This window comes from Aptenodytes patagonicus, chromosome 3 (assembly GCF_965638725.1).
Source record: "Aptenodytes patagonicus chromosome 3, bAptPat1.pri.cur, whole genome shotgun sequence".
NCBI classification, from domain to species: Eukaryota; Metazoa; Chordata; class Aves; order Sphenisciformes; family Spheniscidae; genus Aptenodytes; species Aptenodytes patagonicus.
The window spans coordinates 96,208,767-96,229,672 of NC_134951.1; the positions used below are offsets into that span (position 1 = coordinate 96,208,767).

General features: G+C 52.9%; 1 protein-coding gene across 3 annotated transcripts in view; it reads left to right on the forward strand.

The window, feature by feature from the left end:
- TMEM63B (transmembrane protein 63B) overlaps positions 1-20,906 on the forward strand; it is a 49,449-nt gene that overhangs the window by 8,821 nt on the left and 19,722 nt on the right. The window lies entirely within an intron of this gene.

The following is a 20,906-nucleotide window of genomic DNA, read 5'->3' on the forward strand; positions in this document are numbered from 1 at the left end:
CTGCAGCTTCTGGCCTGCTTGATGTGTAGGATTGCCTGTTTTGATTGCTCTGCTGATACATTATTTTGGCAGAAATGCTCCTGCTTCTCAGCTTGGCTTATTCCACCACCTCAAAACACCGAGAAGCAGTTTTGCTGGTATAACTGCACCTCCATCAGCAGGTTATGCCTGTGGAGACATGTTGATCACTTGGGTCTTTGCCTCTGTGTCTAACACAGCTGTGCTCTCAGATGTCTCTGGGGTTGGCTGGGTGTGAAAGATCAAATAGGACCTCTAGCTGGAGCTCAGAAATCTAGGGAAGAGAAGGGATGGGGCAATCAAAGTAAAGGAGGTGTACAGTTTTAATGATCCTGTTTTCAAAATGTATGGGTAGGCAGGCAGTGCTGGAAGTGCGTGGCTGGTAAACAGAGAACAAAGCAGGTTTCGGACAGCTGGGGGAGAGGGGACTTTGCTATTTGAACTGCAGCACATATGCTCTGTCTCTTGTTTGCACTACATTTCTTGGAGCAAGAAAAGGCATTTTTAAACCCGTTCAGTGAAGGTAGACTCCAGCCCATCCAAGCAGTGGTGCAGGTAGAGCTGTGCGTTGTGGCCAAATAGGTGCGTGGACTGGAAACTCTCAGTCTAGTCCTGAAAAGCTACTGCAGGGGGGTGAGCCTGTCTGGCCCATAGCAAGCATGCCTGCCTGCTCTTCCCTCTGTTCCCTTCTCTTCCCCCATGGCTGTTTCCAGCCTGTCAATCATCCTGATCAACCTCTAGTTGCCTCCCAGCTCACCCCAGCATTTCAGAACATCCCTTGACTTGCAACACGTTACTGATTGTGAAGCCCACGCTTTCTACCAACCCCTCCTTGCAGAGCTGGCTCTGGAGGCTCCAAGCAGAGCTCTGGGGCAACACCCTCTCCTCCTACCCCAGGATTGGGGCTTGGCTGCCTTGTTATTCCTGCTCTGCCTCCCTGCTTAGAGGGGTGTGTGTGTTTTAGTGCCCTATTTTGCCTGCAGAAGCCTCATGCCGGGAGGATTTCAGGATCAACGAGGGTTTGAGACTTGAATATGGCTGGAGGGCGGGTGGTTTGGGGTTTTTGGTTTGTTTTTTTTTAATCTACCCCTGCTTCTTCTTAAGGCATGTGCATTGGGGATGGTGGGACAGAAACTTCTGCCCCGTCCCTTGGTAACCCAGCTGGCGAGAAGGTCCAGGAGGAGGCCCTGCTGGCGCACGCTGCTGCTTGCCATGCCGGCTCCTTCCCTGCGCTGCGTCATCGAAACAAGTACCAAAGGGAATAGCTGAGATGCAGTTTCTATGCTCCTAATCCGGTGACTGTGGATGCTGGGGGAGAAGAGCAGCGGACCACAGAAAATGGTCAGGCATATGTGCTGTCTCTGTTGGGTTCCCCTCACAGGGCTGGGGATTGGCCTGGTCCTAATATAAACCTGAAGTCCTCTACAGGGAGGGAAGAACTACAGGGGGAAAGGCAATGGTGGAGACAAGCGGCAGGTAGCAGGAGGTGATGCGTAGGAGCCGTGCGAGGCGCAGAATGAAGAGCCCATGGATGGGCAACAGCAGCCATCAGGGCACTGAGCAGAGCACCCCATAGCAGCACCGCTCCTCACACGTAACCTGAAGGTGGATGCTGCCCACAGACAGGAGAGGCTGTGCCAGGGCTGGCGGGGGGTCCTGTGACTCAGGCCATGGGTGGATGGGGAGTGTTTTATTCCTTCTTTCTCACTCCTTGAGACAAACTTGCTGCTCAGTGCCACTGCCCCCTCCCTTAAGGGCAGGGAGTGTAACTGGCCCTGAAGAGCCTAAGCACTGACCTTGGATGGAAGATTAAACTAGCAGTGGCAAAACTTCATAAGGTGCACTGCTGCCCGCCTTGGCATCTCCCTGGCTGCTCAGAGCTGACTTGAGCTGGCGAAGGTGGCCTGAAGCTTGTGCTCTTGCAGTTACCCCAGCAAGCAGCTGGGAAGCCATCCAAACCATCCAAAAACATCTTTGGTTTTAATCCTGTGGCTGGTGATGCTCTCAAGCAGGGACAGGACAGGTGTTGCTCACCCAGGAGAGGGTTAAATCCAAAAGCCCTGGCAGGCAGGGCAGTGACAGCCCCCTCGGACCTTACCGATGGGAGCAGAGGACCATAGCTCCAGGACATACCCTTCACTCCTAGTAACTCAACAGGGATTTCAGCTGACTGTAGGTGGGGGTGCAAGCAGCAAGAAAGACTTGTGTGCTGCTGGTATGTCTAATCTGGAAGGTGGAGTGTCTTTCTAATGCCTGAGAGTTACCTACGTGATCTCCCTGGGAGAGGTTGTATGTGATTCCAATGGACAGAAGCAGAGGCATGGGGCATATCAGCAGCATGCCTGCGGTCACGCAGCCAATTGGGGTGGGATGCAGAGCAGAGCCAGCTTGTCCTGCATTGTGGGTCCACGCAGCTTCACTGCCGCTCTCTAAAACAGAGTGCTGACACCTCACCCTGTGACTCGGGGCGGTGGGGACACTGGGGGCGAGCTGGATGCGTGGTTGTGAGTGGTGGGGAGTGAGTCAGCACCGGGGGCGGGTGAATCGGTGCCGGGAGGAACAGGTGGGCCGGGGCATGGGTGGGGATAGCCAGGAGCTGCCACGTGGGCAAGTGGGAAGCTGGCAGAGAGCAGGGGCCCAGCAGCGGGTGCCGGGGTGAGCCAGGAGGATGAAGAGAGCGAAGGATCATCCTAGGCACAGGCAGCGCTGCTGGCACCTCTGCCTCTGGCAGCACATGGAGTGCAGAATCCTGCACCCCCGCCGAGCCCATGGCTTGTCGGTGGGGAGAAGCCGTGCTGAAGGGATGGCACGTGAGGGCAAGCTGAGTGGACGGCTTATAGCCGAAACTCCTGCGGCTGACCAGCAGTTCCTGGGCCCTATGTGTGACAATGTCCTGTGTTCCTGCCGCTAAGGCGGCGTGCTCCAGGCACGCCTCTGGACTCCAAGCCTTGGCTGAACATGCACCAAGCCCCAGCTGAGGCTTTCTGATAAAGCCCCCAAGACAACCCTCCCTGTGCCTGTTAGGAAAGATTAAAAACTCAGAAATCGATCCAGTCTCTTAATGTAGTGTGCATCCTCGCCAGCCTGTTTGGGGCTGGTAAGTGCAATGGTGTAGGAGATGGATCTGGGAAATGACAGAGGGGAATGGAGCCAGGAGGTCCATTACCAGTTTGGTAGAGTGGAAGAAGTGTTGGCTATTTGAGGGCAGGAAAGCAATAAGTTTCTCAAAGACGGAGAGGAAAATGTGAGGCTCTAAAAATGTCTGGCATCAGGAGACGGCTGGGTGCAGCTGGGAGGGAGGACAGGAAAATGTGGTGGTGGCTCTGGGAGGAGCCAGGGGCTGGCACCGGTTGTTTTGCCTGGATGGGCTTCAAGACTCTGATCTGCCACCATATGGGTGCGCAGTTCAATAACATCACGTGGGGTCTGTTTCCAGCCACCCAGGAGAGGGTATAGCTTGGACACCGGAGAAAGTCTGCAGAAGTTAAGGAACCCTAGGAGATACTCATTTCTTGCCTTGTGTTGCTTAGGAGCATATTCCTGGACAGTATCCCGAACGTGAGACACTGCCATGGGAGCCTAGGGTTGTAACCCCTTTCCCCCCCCCCAGGCCCCCCTTTGAGACCCATAGCTTGTCTCTGCCCACTGCTGAAGGCTGGCATCATTAGTGCCTCAGCAGTTGGATGTCACTGCTTTACACAGACCCCCAAATCTAACACTTCCCAGGGGTGCTGAGCAAATGCAATAACAGAGTGACCATCCAGAGGGGAGGCTGGATGAGGGTGAGTGGTGGGGGCTGCCTTCCCACCTGCCTGCCGGAGGACTGCTGGCTGGCAGGGTTGTGGTTCCCCCTGGAGATGGGCACTGCCTGAAGAAGCCCTGTCAAAGCATTGTAGCAACCAGCAGCCCTTCATTGAGCTGCTGGAAGAGGGTCCCAGGAGCTGTCAGGAGGCTTTCGGAGACCTTATGTTAAATCTGTTTTTCAACACCTGCTGGCACTTGGTGCTTCCTGAGCCTGGAGCAGGCTACAAGGGGATGCTGGCTCACTCCTGTGTGCTGGATCTAATCTCACCCTTTCACAGGAAGATCTTCCCAGAGCTTAAGGGTATGATGTGTGTAAAAAAAAAAAAATGCTGAGCGTGCCCTTGAGTCTGCTTGCATTGGTGAGGGAGCTGCAGGTGATCAGCCATGCTGCAGCACCCAGCCCTAAGTAACTCTCCCACGGTCTCCTCATCTTCCCATGACAGGAGAAAGATCCCTTGCTCATGCTCCCTTGACTCATTTTGTCTTCCGCTTCCAATGAGAGAGCGCTTGGTGTTGGTAAACAGCATGTTATAAATAGGCAACTGATGCTATATTAGGAGGAGTTTTCTCTGCTGGTGACCACAGGCATAGTGGGACCTGGGCCTGGAAGCTGTGAGCTTGGCTGGCAGGTGTGCGGAGGCACTGGTGATCCCTCATCAAGGGGCTGCTGTGGGCATGACTGGGGTGAAACTGCCTGAGAGCCAGCTCTCTCCCCCCCCACCCCCCCCCAACCCTGGGAAGCCATCCACAGCCTCCCACCCCTACCAATGTGTGGATGGGGGCATTGGAGAGGAGGCTTGAAAGCAGCTAGGACTTGGGAGGAAGGAGTAAGATGCTGTTGTGGTTTAACTCCAGCCGGTAACTAAGTACTACACAGTTGCTCCCAGTGGGATGGGGGAGAGAATCAGAAGAGTAAAAGTGAGAAAACTCGTGGGTTGAGATAAAGGCAGTTTAATAGGTAAAGCAAAAGCCACGTGCACAAGCAAAGCAAAACAAGGAATTCATTCACCACTTCCCATCAGCAGGCAGGTGCTCAGCCATCTCCAGGAAAGCAGGGCTCCATCATGCGTAATGGTTACTTGGGAAGACAAACGCCATCACTGTGAACGTCCCCCCCTTCCTTCTTCCCCCAGCTTTATATGCTGAGCATGATGTCATATGGTATGGAATATCCCTTTGGTCAGTTGGGGTCAGCTGTCCCGGCTGTGTCCCCTCCTGACTTCTTGTGCACCCCCAGCCTACTCGCTGGTGGGGTGGGGTGAGAAGCAGAAAAGGCCTTGACTCTGTGTAAGCGCTGCTCAGCAGTAACAAAAACATCCCTGTATTATCAACACTGTTTTCAGTACAAATCCAAAACACAGCCCCATACTAGCTACTGTGAAGAAAATTAACTTTAGCCCAGCCAAAACCAGCCCAGATGCACATGGCTGTGTTGGGCTACAGTTATCCCTGAGGGGCTGCAGGTGTTTCATGTAGGGATGAAGGTACTGCAGCTGGCAGTAGTGGGGTAAAACTTGGGGCAGGGTCACTGTCAGCTTCCTCCTGTTGACTGACTCAGGAGAAGGTATGTGGCCAGCATTTGGGTGAGACTCTGAAGATGAGCAGATGACTTCCCCGGGCTGCTTTGCAGTGCCCACCGGCATGCTGGGTAGAAGGCACAAAGTGAGGGATCTCTCTTTGATTGCTACCTGGTCACACACACGCACATCCCTATGCCTGTGGCACTTGGAGAGCAAGTGTTAACCCTAAAGCGCTGTTGGGGCTGTGGATTTCTGATGAGCTGCAGTAAATGAGTCAGCCCTTGGGTGTGTGCACGATGTGGAGCCCAGCAGAGCTCCGTGCTGCAGGGTTGATCCTTAGAGGTCCCAGCATTGACCCTGATAGGATGTGTCCCCCTGGCAGTCGGTACCCAGCAGCCATGCCTCGTGGCTGGCACCACAGCCTCGGCAGAGGCCCGATTTCCGTATGCGGGGATTCCTCAGAGGCTTTGACCGGGATGATGCCGGTCGGGTGGCGTAGGTGGAGGGCAGGGTGCCAGGGGTGAAATTCCAGCCTCCCCACTCACTTACAGGGCTGTGGCAGGGTTGCCGTGGCAGGCCTTGGGCATAAACAGGCAGGCAGGGAGGCAGTGGCGGGGCTGACTGCCCAGGAGAAGAGGCTGGAGGAGGTGCTGCTCTCCTGCATCCTTGTACTTTTCCATTTCAGGCCCTGGGGGAACTAAGCACGGCTGCTAGGTTTGCTCTGGGGGCAGCCGGGCACCTTCCCCTCCAGAGGCTGGCCTAGGAGGTATGCTCCCAGCCCCAGCAGCAGCGTAGGGTGGAGAGGGGATGTCTCCACCGCAGGCAGCTATGATTCAAGGAGGAGCTGTGAGTTGGCACACCTGGGATGCACCTCCTGCTAGGGCGATGCTTAGGCAGGGGACTGCTGACTCTGCAGCCTTCCCCCCCCATCAAATGGGAGGCTGACTGGGGGAAGGAGCAGCTGGGCTTGCCTGGAAGCTCTCAGGAGGGCAGTGGTGGTCTGCAAAGTGTAAACTGAATCTGAATGCTCTTGCAGTTTGAGGAGTGGAGGTCTGCTGCTCAAATAAGCAGTGTTGTCCAGCCTTACTCTGCGTTGTCCAGCTTGTGTTTTAAGCCATGTAAACCTAATGCTGCCTAGCGCTTTCCCGTGAAGCGTCAGGCTGGCTTCTCTGAGCTGACTGGGATGTGTTGGAAGAGCCAGGCAAAAGGCATCCCAGGAAAAAGAGCCTGACCAGCGTGTGAGGTGAGGCAGTGTGGCTGCGCTTTCTCCATTGATAAAAAGCAAAATGCCCTGTAAGAGGCTCCTGCCTTATCTCCAGCATGTAGCATATGTCTTTCCACACCATGATCTGAAAAGCAAATGTTAGGAAGCCTCATCTCCATCATGCAGTAATGGAGTTCGCCTCTGCCCTTGGCATCTGTAGGTCGCCTGCCCCGGCGGGAGCGCAGGAGACTGTAGATCATACAGCTGCTTGGGAAAACTCTGAGGTACTCGAATGCTTTAGTGCAAGACACCTTTTCAAAATACTCCATAACAGCGATGGAGATGCAATGTTGGTTGTGCAGTGATGTTTGCCAAGAGCTAGGCAAGCCCTGACGCTAATGCTGATGATCAGTAGCAAGTCTGGCAACAAGGTTCAGGTGTGTCCCACTATGTAAAAATAGGACAACTAGGGTGTTTGAATGTTTGTTGATTTAAACGGGAAAACTGAAGTTCACCACGTAACAGTTGACACTTGTCAAACTACTGTGTTTATTTAAAAATTTAAAAAGCTTGCTTTCCCCTCCCGCTGTGGACGGTTTGGATGCCGTGGGAGGCAGCTGTGCCGGAAGGAAATGGGAAGCCAGAGGACAAGATAGGATGACAGGGTATAGGGGTTTAGATATTTGGCCACAATGTGACTAAAAGAGAACTCTTTGGCCTCTCGGGCTATGAATGCAAAGAAGTTGTGCTGCAGAGCAAGGAGACCGCAGTACTCTTCTCCCTCTGGCTCTGGCCGTATCTGTGTTTGGGATGTTTGGGCACAATACGGCTAGAAGGGTGTTGACCACACAGAGAGACATCAGCCATGGGAACAGTCAGAGGCTGGAAAGGTGTGCTTGGAAAGATGCCAGGTGTACAGAGCTTAGCTTAAGGAGAGCGGAGGCAGGTGAGACATCTCCTGACAGCAAGGGATCTTCAATCCCCTTGCTGAGAAGGGGGAGCAGTATTTTTGGAGGAGCAGCCGGAAGCAGAAGTTATGAAATTTAGAAACAGAATCAGGAGGAATGGCATGCCTTTCAAGCCTGCCAGAACCATTTCCCCATGAAGAGAAGAAAGCTTTCTGGACTAGGATCATTTATTTAACCAGTCACTATGAAGTGTACTGCAGGAATCTATTTCTCATCATCAAAGAAAAATTCTGGTTAAGCTACTTGATCTTTACTGCTTCTATCCTGAGACACTCAACTGGGGCTGGGTTGATAACCGGTGCACATAGCTGGGGTTCAGAGAATGGCCTTGGAAAACATCTAGTGCTTGAAGCAGAGCACAGTGCTCAAGCCTGTCCCTTTTTAGGTAAACACTTTAATTTAGCCATGTACTTAAGTTATGATGGCTTCAGTGAGAGCGTTTCAAGATAAGTATGTACTTAGGAGCTTTCCTGAGCAGGGGCAATTTCTTTTGCATGAAGATCCTTGGAGAAATATCTTAACAAGCATTAGCCCATACAGCTGCCAAAGCTAGATTTGCATTGGGAGAAATACTAAGCAGTAACCTCATCTGGGTTATTAATTAGTAATTAAATCTTGGAATGCCATAATCTACTAATTGTTTTTATACTACTGCTCCTGTGATGTGTTTGGGAAGGCCAAGCAAACTTCACGCCTATAAGGGAAATTCTGGAGGAACTGCTTGCTGTTCTGTCACGTTGTATTAGAGGCCTCAGCCACTGCTTTAACGAGTGATTTTTCTTTTCATGCAATACATGTGGTATGTTGTCCTGATCCAGAAATGAGGTATGGAACAGCATGTTCACCCTTTCCAGCATGTGAACCAGCAAAGAAGAGTTTTGTTGTTTGAAGGTACCCTGATTGTCTTTTTTATTTGGGTGTACTGCCCCTTCTGCCCACCTCTGTGATGCTGCACTTCACATTGGTCCATACAGCCAGATGGCTCTTCCGTGCAAGGGGAACACCCAGGAGTGTGATTTCTTGGTGGAAACCTATGGCACGCTTTGGTGCATCCTGCCAATGTTGTGCCGTGTGCTGGTACCCGTGTCCAGGGGAGGGTTAGGGTTGTGGGTACAGGGTGACCGTCAAACTTTAAGGCTTCATGCAAGGATGGAGACAGAAGGTCAGAGATGAGATTCCCCCCAGGCTTGGGGCAACTGGACCCCAGCCATCAGTGTCGTCATGCTGTTTTCTTTCAGCATTGGAAGTCATCTGTGGAAGCACAGAGTACGAGGGAGTGCTTTGGGAGGGAGAGGTGGTCTCGGGAAACGCGGCCAGAATAAGCGATGGGTCTTGGCTCCCACTGACACATAAGGATCAAGGCTGAAGGGCTTAGCCTGGCAGCAGAAGCGGTGGGATGGGAGCAGCGCAGTTCTTCTGAGCGTGGTCCCGCTCAGGGCTGCCGCTGTGGCTCCAATCAGGCAGTTCCCCACTGATTTGCACTCTGTTTAGGGTGATGCTTTCCATGGAAAGCAGCCTCCAGGTGCGCAGGCTGCCTTACAGCAGCTCCAGGCCATGATGCTTAGCTGCTCCTGGGTGTTCTCCAGACTCAAGCCCATGGAAAGCACCTGCTGCTGTTTTCCTTTCAACGCCACAGCCTGGAGGAGCAGAGCCCAGGAGATGCTGTGGCCACCTGGCAGGCATGCCTGAGGGGGCTGCCAGGTATCCAGTCTTAGTTCTTCTGTGTGATGCTGGTCCGTCTGGGCAGGAGGGCCCTTCCTGACTTCACCTCAAGCCGCCCTTGGTGCACAGTATTCAGTGTGCTCCACATTGCTTCTGGGGTGACCTCTAAGCCATTTCCTTCATGTCAAGTCAGGATTTTGGTGGTCTTAGTAGGTGTGAGCACCCTGGCCTCAGCTGGGGCTGCGGGCAAAAAGAGCCCAGGTTACCAACTGCAAGTCTTTAGTGGACTTTCGTAGGCTTGATATTTGCTCTTGTGGAGCTGTGCTCCATGGATAAACAGTGACTCAGAGCAGCTTTGCCCAGTTAAAGTACTGTTTCTTTGTTTGTCCTAACATTGAGATAGAGTCCAGATGACACAAGGCTTGCACTGCCACGTCTTACTGAAAATTCAGTGCCTTCCTCCAAGTCCAAGGAGCCACTTTACCTCGCACACCTTTATCTGCGGGTCTGGGAGCCGGGCTGCTTGCTTTGAAGTACCACTTCGGTGTTCCTGATCTCGGCTGGATGCCATCATCTCTATGCCCAGTGCCCAACCGCTGTTTTGTTCCCTGTGTTCCTGAGCCAAGCCTAGCTACTCTTGCCAAGCCCCACGGGGTGGAGAGAGACCATCGGAGAAAAAAAAGAGCCTAGTCAGCATCTCTCAAGTGCTGGTGGCTGGCTGGGAGCCCGGCGTCACCAGCCTGGTGTGTGCGAGTGACTCCTGCCTACGGACCCCAGCCCTGGCAGTTGAAGGCAGGCAGAGCTACCCTAAAACTCAAAAAGAGGTGTTCAACCCTCATTCTTCGCAGCAGGTAAAGGTTATTGGGGAGCTGCCTCTAGATTAGATCCCTCTGGCAGCATCAGGGCAAACATCCTGCAGAAGAGGGATTGAGACACATCGTTGGGCACTGATATGCCAAGTGAGGTCCAGCGGTTCTCTTTCTGTAGCATAGATGAGGGCTTGGGGGCAAGGACAGTCTCAAGGCTGTGTTTAATGTCCGTCTCGCTCTGCTGTGACCTTTATTATTTATTCAGTGCCCAGCAGGAGCTCAAAATTGGTCTCTCACAGCCTCTGTCTCCCTTGTTGGAGTTCAGTAGCTGCTGGGACAGAGTGCGTAAGGGGAACCGTGTGCTATAAAGCCTCAAGGTTTTTCCAGCGTCACAGCGTCCTAGTTTGGACATCCTTGTGGCCAAGGTTGCCCTGCTGCTCTTGGTTGTACTGGGTGCTGTGCCAGCCCTGTGCATAGTGCCCTGGTGCTGTGCCATGGGTTGGGCTGTGCTGCTGTTGCCGGAGCTCTGACTCCTATCATGATTTCCCCAGCAGATGCAGGATGCTGGTTCCTAGATGTTCTCCTATAACTGTCCTGGCTTGCTAGCCACATCCAGACCTCTTGCTGTGAGAGCCCTTTGCTGATGTCTGCTGTTGTTGAGGAACAATTGACTACTTTCCTCCTCCTGCTGTGACTGCCGAATCTCTTCTCAGCATGGAGTCATAAAGGGAGCTCAATTCTGCCTGCTGCAGGGCTGTGATTATGTTGACCTTTGTTGCTTGGCTGTGCTCTGGGTCCTTTGTAGACCAACCCTGCAAGGCAAGCGCTACCCTAGGAGTGCTGTGAGGAAGGTGAGGAAAAGGTGAGAACATCCTCAGCCTGCAAAAAGCAAACACTTGGAGCTGCAATCTGCTTAAGGACCTTTGAAAAGGATCAGCCTTTATTTGTTATAGGAAGGGTGCATATACTCCAGGGTTTAGAGTAGATGTTCCTGTTGTTGTAGGAGCAACACTGGGAGGCTGCTCCTGCTGGAGGTCATGCAGCATCCTGGCTGCTTGCCCCCCAGTGCCCACCAGGGAAGGGGTTTCCCTCTAGGCTTCCTAGTTTTACATCCCGTGTGTTTCCTGCTGGATGAGAGAGCCAGGCTGGTGGGCCCTTCCCTGCTAGTGCCAAGCTTCCTCACCTTCTGATGTGAAGGAGGGTTTTTCTGTGTGCTGCTAAGCATTATCTCCAGGGATGCTGCTCTAAGCCCGTGCACCCACTTTGCCACCATTCCTGAATTGATGCAGAGTTTCAATTTTCCTGGGTCCCTATGGAGCACTTGCTAAAAGCAGGGGCATGAAGCTTTTCTAAACTACCATCCAAGAGAGATAATGCCCCAACCCTGTGCACGCTGAGTGTGGTGTCAGTACTTAGGGCAGGAGGACTGGGCAAGAGAAAAGCTTACCCCCAATAACCTCTGAGTGAGCAGCTTGCATGCTGCAGAATAAGGAGTAGGGATGCTCCCAGGGCTGATGCAGTAGGGTACCCTACCAGCCCCTGGTGAGGAACCAGCTGTGGAGCCCTGAGAGGCAGCTTGGACAACTCTGAGAGATGCTCCTTGCCGCTGCTTGGTGACTGGTATCACCAAGGGTTTCCTTGGTGGGAAGTGCTGATCACACTGTGTAGGTAAGCAATTGTAGTCATGCCCAGTGGACAAAATTCCTGTGTCTGAGTGCTGTGCTGCAAGGAGGTAAAGACTCCTGTCATGCAGAAGTGAGGAGGAGGAAACAGTCAATGTGACCTTGAGAGACTAGCTCAAAAACCTGGTTTTATGAGAGACACACATATGCTTCACTCAAGAGGAAAAGCTAGGTGCAGATGAGAATACCCAGACTGTGATGACTGGTAGGGGACAGATATGGGGCACGAGGGAAGGTGAGTATGTTAATACTCCCCTATGCACAAGAGGATTAAGATCAGAGATAAACAAGGAAGCTCTAAGATGAGGTGAGCTTACTGATAAAGGAAAAAGGGATGAGAGCTGGGAGAGGTGCAGAGCTCCTACTAAAAATGTGTACCTGTGCAAAATGGACAAGATGGCATTTGGGCACTTAAGAAACAGAGGGGAACATGGAAAAATTCGGAGTAAATAAGGGATCACCAGGGAGATTGGTCCACTTTTCAGCCAAGCCAGATGTCATGCACCTGAACAGCTCTCCTTAACAGTGCTTGAAAGCCGAAGTGGTATTTGTGCAGTGAAGATCCTGTATGAATAGTCACTCTCACCTAAAAAATGAAGTATAGGATAGCCAACTTGGGGCAGGCCCACAGGTATTTTGCAAGGAAAGTGCAGACCATGTGCAAGCAGTGTAAGCGCTGATAACAGACATGTAGGAGATAACCAAGAAGGCAACCCCTGAGGAACAGCCCATGTGCTACTGGGATCCATAAACCAGAAGCTGAAAACCACTGGTGTTGAGAGATGGTGGAGTCTCCATCCTTGGGTTTAGTAAATGTCCGTTGGGAATTGGTAGAGTTGCCACTGCTGGGGTGTTGGGTGACAGGTGAGGAAGCCGTTTTCTGGGACTTACTCCCAACCGGGGCCTGTTTGCCATATGGCCACTGCTCTGCAGAATATACAGCGTGAAGTCCAGCGCCTCATCAGTCTCACCACTCAACTTATTTCTGTTGCGTTTGCTGTATCACCACCAGCATATGCCTACAGGAAACAAGGGAAGCCAAACAGTAAGCGGTATTTCTTTATAGATTATAAAGTACAAGCTGGCAGACAAACATGATTTCTTTCTGATAGATTTACAGCCCAGGACCTTGAAGGGAAAGTGACAGGTATATATATTTGGAACTAAAGTGTTTGATTCGGTGACTCATGAAATCTAACACTCAAAATTTAATGCAAATCCGGTTGGCTGTGACTCTGCTGTGCAGACTGAGAGCTGACTGATGTGGAGAACTGTTGGATAGGTTTGGGCTTCCTCTTGATGGCAGAGGAGGAGACGGGCCCTTGCCGTGGGCTAGGGTGGGACACATGGATGGGACCCTGGGGGTGTCCGTGTGGCGTCGAGACTCCATAGTGTTTGTCAGGAGGCAAACAAGATGGGGCTGGGAACCTCTCCCTAGTGGTGCAGAAATGCCAGGTGCCATGGCTGTGTTGGTTCCTTGTAGCGGATGGAGGCAGTCGGGCTGCCTTCTTGGCAGCAGAGCTGCAGCATGGTGTCGCGTGGGTGCCGCTGTTCCACCAAACCTCCCTGGAGGGGAAGGGGACACCATCAGCCCTTCTCTGATGGCCAGACAGGGGCAGACACCCCTTGCCCAGGAGCACCCAGTCCAAAGGGATGTGAAAATTGAGGCAGGAGGGCAGCAAGGTGCGACGTGGGAGCAAAATGCAGAGCCAGAGAGACGAAAGAGCCTTTAGGCTGAGGACAGATTAGCCAGCCGAGATGAGAGGAGCATGAACCACAGCGTACCAGGGTTTTGAGCCGTGGTACAGCCCCTCTTGGCATGGTACGTTATGTTCAGGGCACCATATGACTTGAGAGCACTACCAGCAGATTGGAGGGAGTTCCTGTAAAAAAAGAGGCATAAAAAAGACCTAGCTGTCTGGAGCTAAATCTGTATCACTTGGCAAGGCAGACAGTTTCCAGTGGGCGAAGGCAGCGTGAAGGGTTTTGCTGATGTTCAAAGGCAAGGTTTTGTGACTGATTATCCTGGGTGATCTTGAAAGGGACAGAGTCGTGAAATGGACAGGTTCCCTAACCTTCATGGAAGTTAGCGCCCAAAAGCTCTTCTCCTTATTGAAAATCATGGATGAGAAAATAACCTCCAAGAAAGAAGACGTGTTATGTGGCTTGGTCAAGGGAGGACTGTCAAGATGACGTTGTGGAAATGAAATGGCTTGGTTTCACCTGAAACTTGAAGATTTCCCTGATGCTGAGATTCCCCAGCTTGCGGAGTGGTTTTTCGCAGGGAAGAGAGTTCTTCAAACAACCCTGTTTCAAGCCTTTGAAACGAAGGAGCAGCCCAGTACTGACCCCCAGGAAGTAAGCAGGGGTCTCTTCGGGATCACCCTCTAGCAGGTTCAGGACAGAATGTCAGGAGGAGTTCCCCTCTTCCTTTTGGGTGGGGAAGCCATGCTTCCTTCCCGTTTTGCTCATGAAGTGATCTCTGTAAGTCTCGGTTGCCTTTAGGAGAAAATCAAACCCAGGTTTCTCGTGGATCCCAAGGCTCCCCGCTGTTACAGTCTACTTCCATCCCTGCCAGGCACCGTCCCTGCACAGATGAGTCACTTGTGTGGTTGGCTGTGCTTACAGCTGTGCTGGGAGCTGGACCAGGGGTTCCCCAGCAGCGGGATGTACGCAGCCAGCAGTACGCGAGCTGCCGCAAAGCAGTGCTCCGAGCAGCGTGGGGCCAGGGGCTGGCTGTGACAGTGACGGTACCTGCCAACATCGGGGCTGGGAGCTGATACAAACAAAAAAAGGTGTGATGCCCTTTGCTGGTAGATATTTGAGGCCTGATGCAAAGCCAGCTGGAAGGACTTTGGACCCAGGGCAAGGGTGCGCTTAGTTTTTGCTTTGAAGAAGCCGAGCCTGCCAGATCAAGGCTTTGGAGGCCCAGTGTCTGCTTGGCTAGCTCACACAGACGATGAAGTGTGCAGGGAGCTTTGTATGTTGACTGGAGGAAATAGAGAGGAGGCAGAGATATGCAGGGCTTTGGCAGGCCCTCCTCCTCCCTGGTGATACAGGACTGATCCCTATTGTATGCTCGTCGGTGCTTTTCCCAGGCTTGTTTGAAATGCACCAGTAGCACATTTGCTTCTTGATGCTTTTTCCCTTGGCCTGCAGATCGCGTTCCTCCTCGCTGTGCCCGGCACGTCAGCACTTCTCCGGCCCTCAGCTGCCTGAAAGCCCCATGCCAGGTCTGAAGCATGGCGCAGGGCAGCTTTCCCACCACTCTGTCTGCAGCAAGAGCGCTATTTACCCCTCTTATTTGCTGCTGTACTCTGGGAAAGGCTTTCAGCTAATTTGCAAGCCCCCTTCTCCCCATCTCTCCTGAGGCTTTTCCCTGCTTGCTTACCAAGAATTGGACTGTTCTTCCTGTGGTCTGTTTGTGGCTGCAAGCGGTTTGCACAGAGCTCTACTGGGCTTCGCCGTCAAGATGCAGGTAACCTAGGTGGCTGTTTGGGGGGTGAAAAGGCTCCCTCAACCTTGGGTGCCAGCTGCTGCGTGAGGGTCCCCAAGTGCCTAGTGCAGGCAGGTCTGCGCTGCCCTGGCGGGCAGGGGGCTCAGGGTGACACGTCCTCCGGGCTCGGGTCCCTGGCATCACGGTGTGGATTACCGATGGTGCTTGGGAGACCAAGGGGACCCCAGAGGAGCAGGTCTGCAAGGTACAGGCCATGCCCCCAGCACCCTCTGGGGCCAGGAACCAAAACGCACCTCACCTCCTTGAATGTCGTGTCCTAGAGATTTAGCAAATTTTGGGTTGGTTTTTTTTCAATCTGGAAATCTCTAGTATCCTAACCTCAGACCTGCTGGTATCCAGCTGCCTGTCTCTGTGCCCCCAGCCTGTTGTGAGACTGTCACATTTCCATAAATGAATGCATCTCTACCAGAGCACAATCTCGCTGTTGTAATTACAGATGGGGTTATTAACATTTACTGGTGAGAAAACAAATGAACGTAGCTTGTGTGCTTACGTCGTTCTGGCTGCAAGTGCAGGCATATGCTTTATTGATTTATGTTTTTCTGCAAGCGTTTCTCAGGCCGCCACCTCATGTCTGGCTGACATCAGTGGTGTGGCTGGAAAAACACAGCTAGACACTTGCCCATGTTGGTGCCTCTGTCTGCCTGTAAGCTGGCTGTCCAGCTTCTGCATCACTCCTGCCCAAGTCCCAGCAGGGTGCTTTTTCTTTCTTCTTTCCTTCTTGTGCCAGGGGTTTGGCAGAGGATGCGAGCGCTGGCCGTGAGGGCAGAGACTCCATGGTGAGCTGGCGAGGAGAATGGGAAATGCTTCATTTGGGAGGGCCTGCAGTGCTATTTTTATTGCGTGTCCCGGCCACGCTGTGCCACGGCAGAGTTCAGTGTGGGGCAGGCAGCTGCCTCAACAGGCGCCTCCTGGTCCCCTGCCCTGCAAGAGCCCCTCGGGCCTCTGCCAGGCATCACCCCCTGCCCAGACTGTGGGATGACTCCGTGAGCATCCTGATGCACACTCTGCAGGCTGAGACACAGCCGTGGAAGGGCCAAGGCATGTCATCCTGGCCTTCCCAGGCTCATGCCGCCTTCTTCCCTCTTTCCCTTTGCAATGGACAGACGGGAGCGTGGAGGCTTGCTTAACTCCTACGTGGGTGCTCATCCAAGAGGAAAACCCAGGGAGCTGTGCTGACCTGCAGGCCAAGGACAAAGGCGAGGAGGAGAGCGCCTGCCCTGCTGGGTCCGCCAAGCCCTCAAGAGCAGCGGTTCCCAGGGCTGCATTTGCACAGAGCTTAGCAGGTGGGAGCTGGGCTGGAGGCTGCGTGCACTGCAGCGCCGGGTGGGATGTGCTTTAGGGACTTCAGCTAGGGAGTGGGATGCCTCTGCTCCTGACGCGTGGGGGTAGAAACGTGGGGCAGTGTAGACATGCTGGTCCTGCTAGGGATGTAGAGGCTGTGGTGTGGGGCAGGGAGCAGGCTTCTCTGGGGATGGGGGAAGCAGGGGGACTGCCGTTCTTCCTTCCCACCTTCCTGCTGCTCATAGAGAAGGGGATGGAGTCCAGTATTGCTGAATAAGAGCCAAAAATGCCTTTTGGCAAGTCTTTCTGTGCTGTCCTTGCTGTTTTGAGGAAGTCATGTGCAGAGTGCAGGAGGGGAAGGCTCTGGGGCTTGCATGGGACCTGGTTTGATGTCCCGCTCTTACTGCCTCCTTGGCCCCATTGCGTGCTGTGGTGGGAAGCCGTGCTCATGGTCAGGAAATGGCTTGGACACCTCGGGCTGGTTCCCACCGCCCCAGGCCTCACAACAGCTTCCCACCAACTCCCTGTGCCTTGGTTCTCTTGATGCACAGGGACTTGTGCTGATGTTAGCGTCTCAGCCCAGGCGGAGGCAAGCTCACCCTGTCCTACAGCCTGCGAGGGGAAGGAGGGACCAGGAAAGGCATCTTTAACCACTTCCCGGTACAGCACAGCCTGTGGGGTCACAGGGGCTCTCTTACCTGCGGGTGGCAGCATAGGTGTAAGGAGACCCCCAGGGTCCTTCCCCAGAGGCAGGCAGTGGGATCGGAACAGAAAGCTTTGTAAAACCATCTCTGCCTTGGGTGGAGGCAGGGCATCAGGTGTGTATTTGGGGAGGGGGGCAGTTGTTGCTGAAGAAGTCCCCTTCTCCCTCCCGTGCTGCCAGGGGGGATTTCCTTTCGTAATTGGGAAGTACGCTGCTGCGCCGCAAGACTGTGCTTGCTGCGAGTGCCGCCTTTCTGCCCCACCTGTGCTTTGCTTGAAACACTGCACCCAACATCAGCTGCCTCCAGGACCAGCCCTGCACCTTGCAGCATGGGACACGTTGCAGTGTGCCCTGCCTGATTGAAGGTGGGGACAGAGGGTCCCCTGGAGCAGCCGTCTGAGACCAAGGTGCAAACTGAGCATGAGGACAGGTATTGCAAGGCCCACGGGTTGTGCTGTGCCTGGCAAGACCAGCCAGCCTCCTGCTCAGCCCATAGGCTCCTGGGAAAGGTCTTTGGATGAAGGATACTAGGTAGGCACTGTTCATCAAGCCTGCAGAGATGGTCACCAAGCTTTTTCTTAGTTGCCTAATTTGTGTTGTAACCCCAGAAGGAGCTGGACACCTTGGTGGGCCTGACCTCAAGTGATGTGATGGCAGGTCGCCTCTAGCCTGCTGCCAGGTGTGCCTGCATCTGGGGGAGCTGGAAGGGCAGAAGTGCTCCAGACATCCCTGCAAGTTTTCTCAGCCTTCCCACACACCTGAAGCACCTCTGTCTCCATGGGGAGCCCCTTCTTGTGCTTACCAGCCGGGTGGGAGGTTGCATACCTAGGGATGGTACTGACTGCTGCTGTGCCACCTGGCTGGGCTGATGAAAAGGCAGTGTAAGCCTTGGGCATATATCACAGCTTTTTCATGACTGGGTGTGCTGGCTGGGTTACTGGAGAGGCTAAGAAGGTTTATCTCCAGTCCCTTCCAGTCCATCCTCTAGGCTTCAGAAAAAAAAGTACAACTCTGTCTCTGTGATATGTGGCTTAAATTACCCATAGGCTTGCCAAGTTTGTCTTGAATGCGTAATGGTTTGTATAAATAATGATTATGATAGAATCATGGGCAATGTGAGCATATGAGCCTCGTTTCTTTTAGAAAGACAACCAGAAAACGGGGCTATAAAACATGCAGGAATGAGGTAAACAGTTTGGTCTCTGCAGAGGAAAATCACACTTCCCTGATCTGTTGCAAGTCTTTCAGTACTTTGGTGAAATAGTGGGTAATATTCGGCCAGCTTGTGTAACTTTCTTGGATGTTCAGAAAACCTCTGAAATTCCTCACAAAAGACTGTTAAGAAAACTGTCCACTGGAGGAGATGTAGAGTCCTGGGTCAAAAACTGGCTGAGGGTCCACAAACAAAGCCTAGGTGTGAATGAGGAATTTCGGTGGGACAAGAGCAGAGGGATGAGGTCCTTCGCTATTACTGACCCAGAAAAGGTAATGTGCAGCAAGGTACCCAAAATCTGCTGATACCCTGGAGTCATTCAGATTTGTCAAGATGAAGCGACTCCAAAGTGACACCGTGTGAAGCAAAGTGGTGTGAGGCGATGAGAAAGTGGGTACTGAGAAGCATGCAGCCGGGTGTATTGAAAGGAATGATTTGTTCTGGGACATGGCTGGCTTCTAAATTACCGTGGCTACTCGGGGCAGCAGCACTGCGGGCCGGTTACAGAGATGCTTTTCCTCAATACGCAAAGATGCCATCAGAGAAGTAAATCATGCTCAGCCGCACGTGGAGTAGCGTAAGGAGAGATGCTGAGAGCATCAGGATGCTGTTCTGGCAGTCAAGGTCATTTCCCTACCCATTGTATGTGGTTCTGGTCACCTTTCCATAGGGTCAAAAGAGAGGATATATTGGGGATGTGCACTGAGAGTGGTTAGAGCTGGAAGACACCTCGTATCACGGGAAGGAGAGGGCACTTAATAGTAGTGAGCTGCTTAGGTCTCGAAAAAGCAAAGGCTTTTATTCTTTGCCTTTTCTCACTATGCAAGGAGAACTGAAGGCTGTGGAGTTGCAGTGGGGTCATAGTCTTTTACTCAACATCTGGAACTCATTGGTGCAAGATACCATTTACAACCTAAAAGTTTACAAGATTCCCCAAAAGAGGAATGAGAGGTATTTCTCTTTGCAATGAGTCTATCTAGGCTGGCACTTCAGAGGTAAAAACAAAGGGGTATAACCTTTCACGCTCCAAAGCGTGTGACTTTCCTTTAGTGACTCTCATCCCATCGTTTCTTCCCATCCCTCCCCTGGAGCTTCCGAGTCTCTCGTTAATTCAGCTAGGGTGAATTATCCTGCCTGGCGCCCCAGTTGGTTCCCAACTGTGATCTTGTGGCTTGGCTTTCTTCTCCTGCTTTTCTGCTCCCGGCAGTCCTGCTCCTGCTCTGTACCTGTGAATATCTCTTAACAGCCTGCTTGGTGGCTTTTCCAATTTGGCTGACCCCCCTCAATGCTTGTACCCAGCTGGGCTTTTGCTGCTCACGGTGCCCTTTGTGGTCGGTGCTTCAGCTGGTTTGCAGCTGTGCATCCTTACTAGCTGAGCTGGTATGGATCGCTTTGAAGCAGAGCTCTCTAGGACACCGCAGCGAATGGTTTGGTGGTCATTATCCAGCCAGCATTGTGCTGTGATGCTGATAAATCTCTGCAGCTAGGCGGGAGATTGCCAGGATATACCCGTGAGCTGGAGGGAAGGGCCCTGCGCCCTCTGCTAATGTCACCATCCAGCGCGGAGCTAGAAGGGCACGGCTGGTGGCAGAGGGCAACTCAGGGACAAGAGGCTGAAACCAGCACAGGGCAGCAGTGGTGGCTTTCTTGCGCTTTGGGCGAGTGACAGCTCTTTTGCCCAGCCCACCAGGATGGCATTTCTGGGTTTGGGTAAGCAGCCCCTGAGCATTGCCCAGAAGTGATGCTGTGCCAGCCAGCCTTTCTGCATGGTACATGGTGGTAGTGAAGGATTTGGGGTGGTTGGTGGGTGCTGGATAAGAGGGGTGGTTCAGGGATCGGCAGCCTGGGTAGATCTGCCCGTTTGTTACCGCTGCTTCCTTCTGCAGCTGATGGGGTTTTCTCTCCCCTGTTCCACAAGGCAGTTGTGTTTCTGCTGTGGATTTGTCATTTCTAGACCATGCCGGTGATGCTCAATTTGCATTTATCCATTGCTAGCATGGTCTTCTCTGTGTTTCCCATGGAGCTGCTCTGCACAGGAGGATCATCTCCCCATGTCCAAGCAGTGATGCTGACCCGAGCCCAGCTGTGGGTCTTGTCGCAATTCGGGGAGGGCACTGAAATAAATGAGATATTTGACCAGCTAAATAGTAGAGCCTAAGCCTCCTCTCTGCCCTCTGTGTGGTTGCATCTAAATGTATCCAAGTCAGAGGAAGGAAAGAAAACAAGCAGGGGGTGTAACCAGCCCCTGATGGGTGCCCTGGGACCTGGGGGCTGAGGCCTGCAGTGAGTAGAGGGTAGTGATTCAGCCTAATAAAGCTAATGGCACGCAGCCAGGCAAAGGAAACTGTGGGATCATGATGCAGCAACTGTCCTGTAGCAGTTTGTTTCCATCATCCAGACGTGACTTCATGTCCCCACCACCCCACCCTTTCATTCTTTCCTGTACCTAAACGTTCTCCCTGGTGAGAAGGGGCTGACACACAGTGTCCTCAAGAAGAGGAGTAGTCATGAGAAAGAGGTGC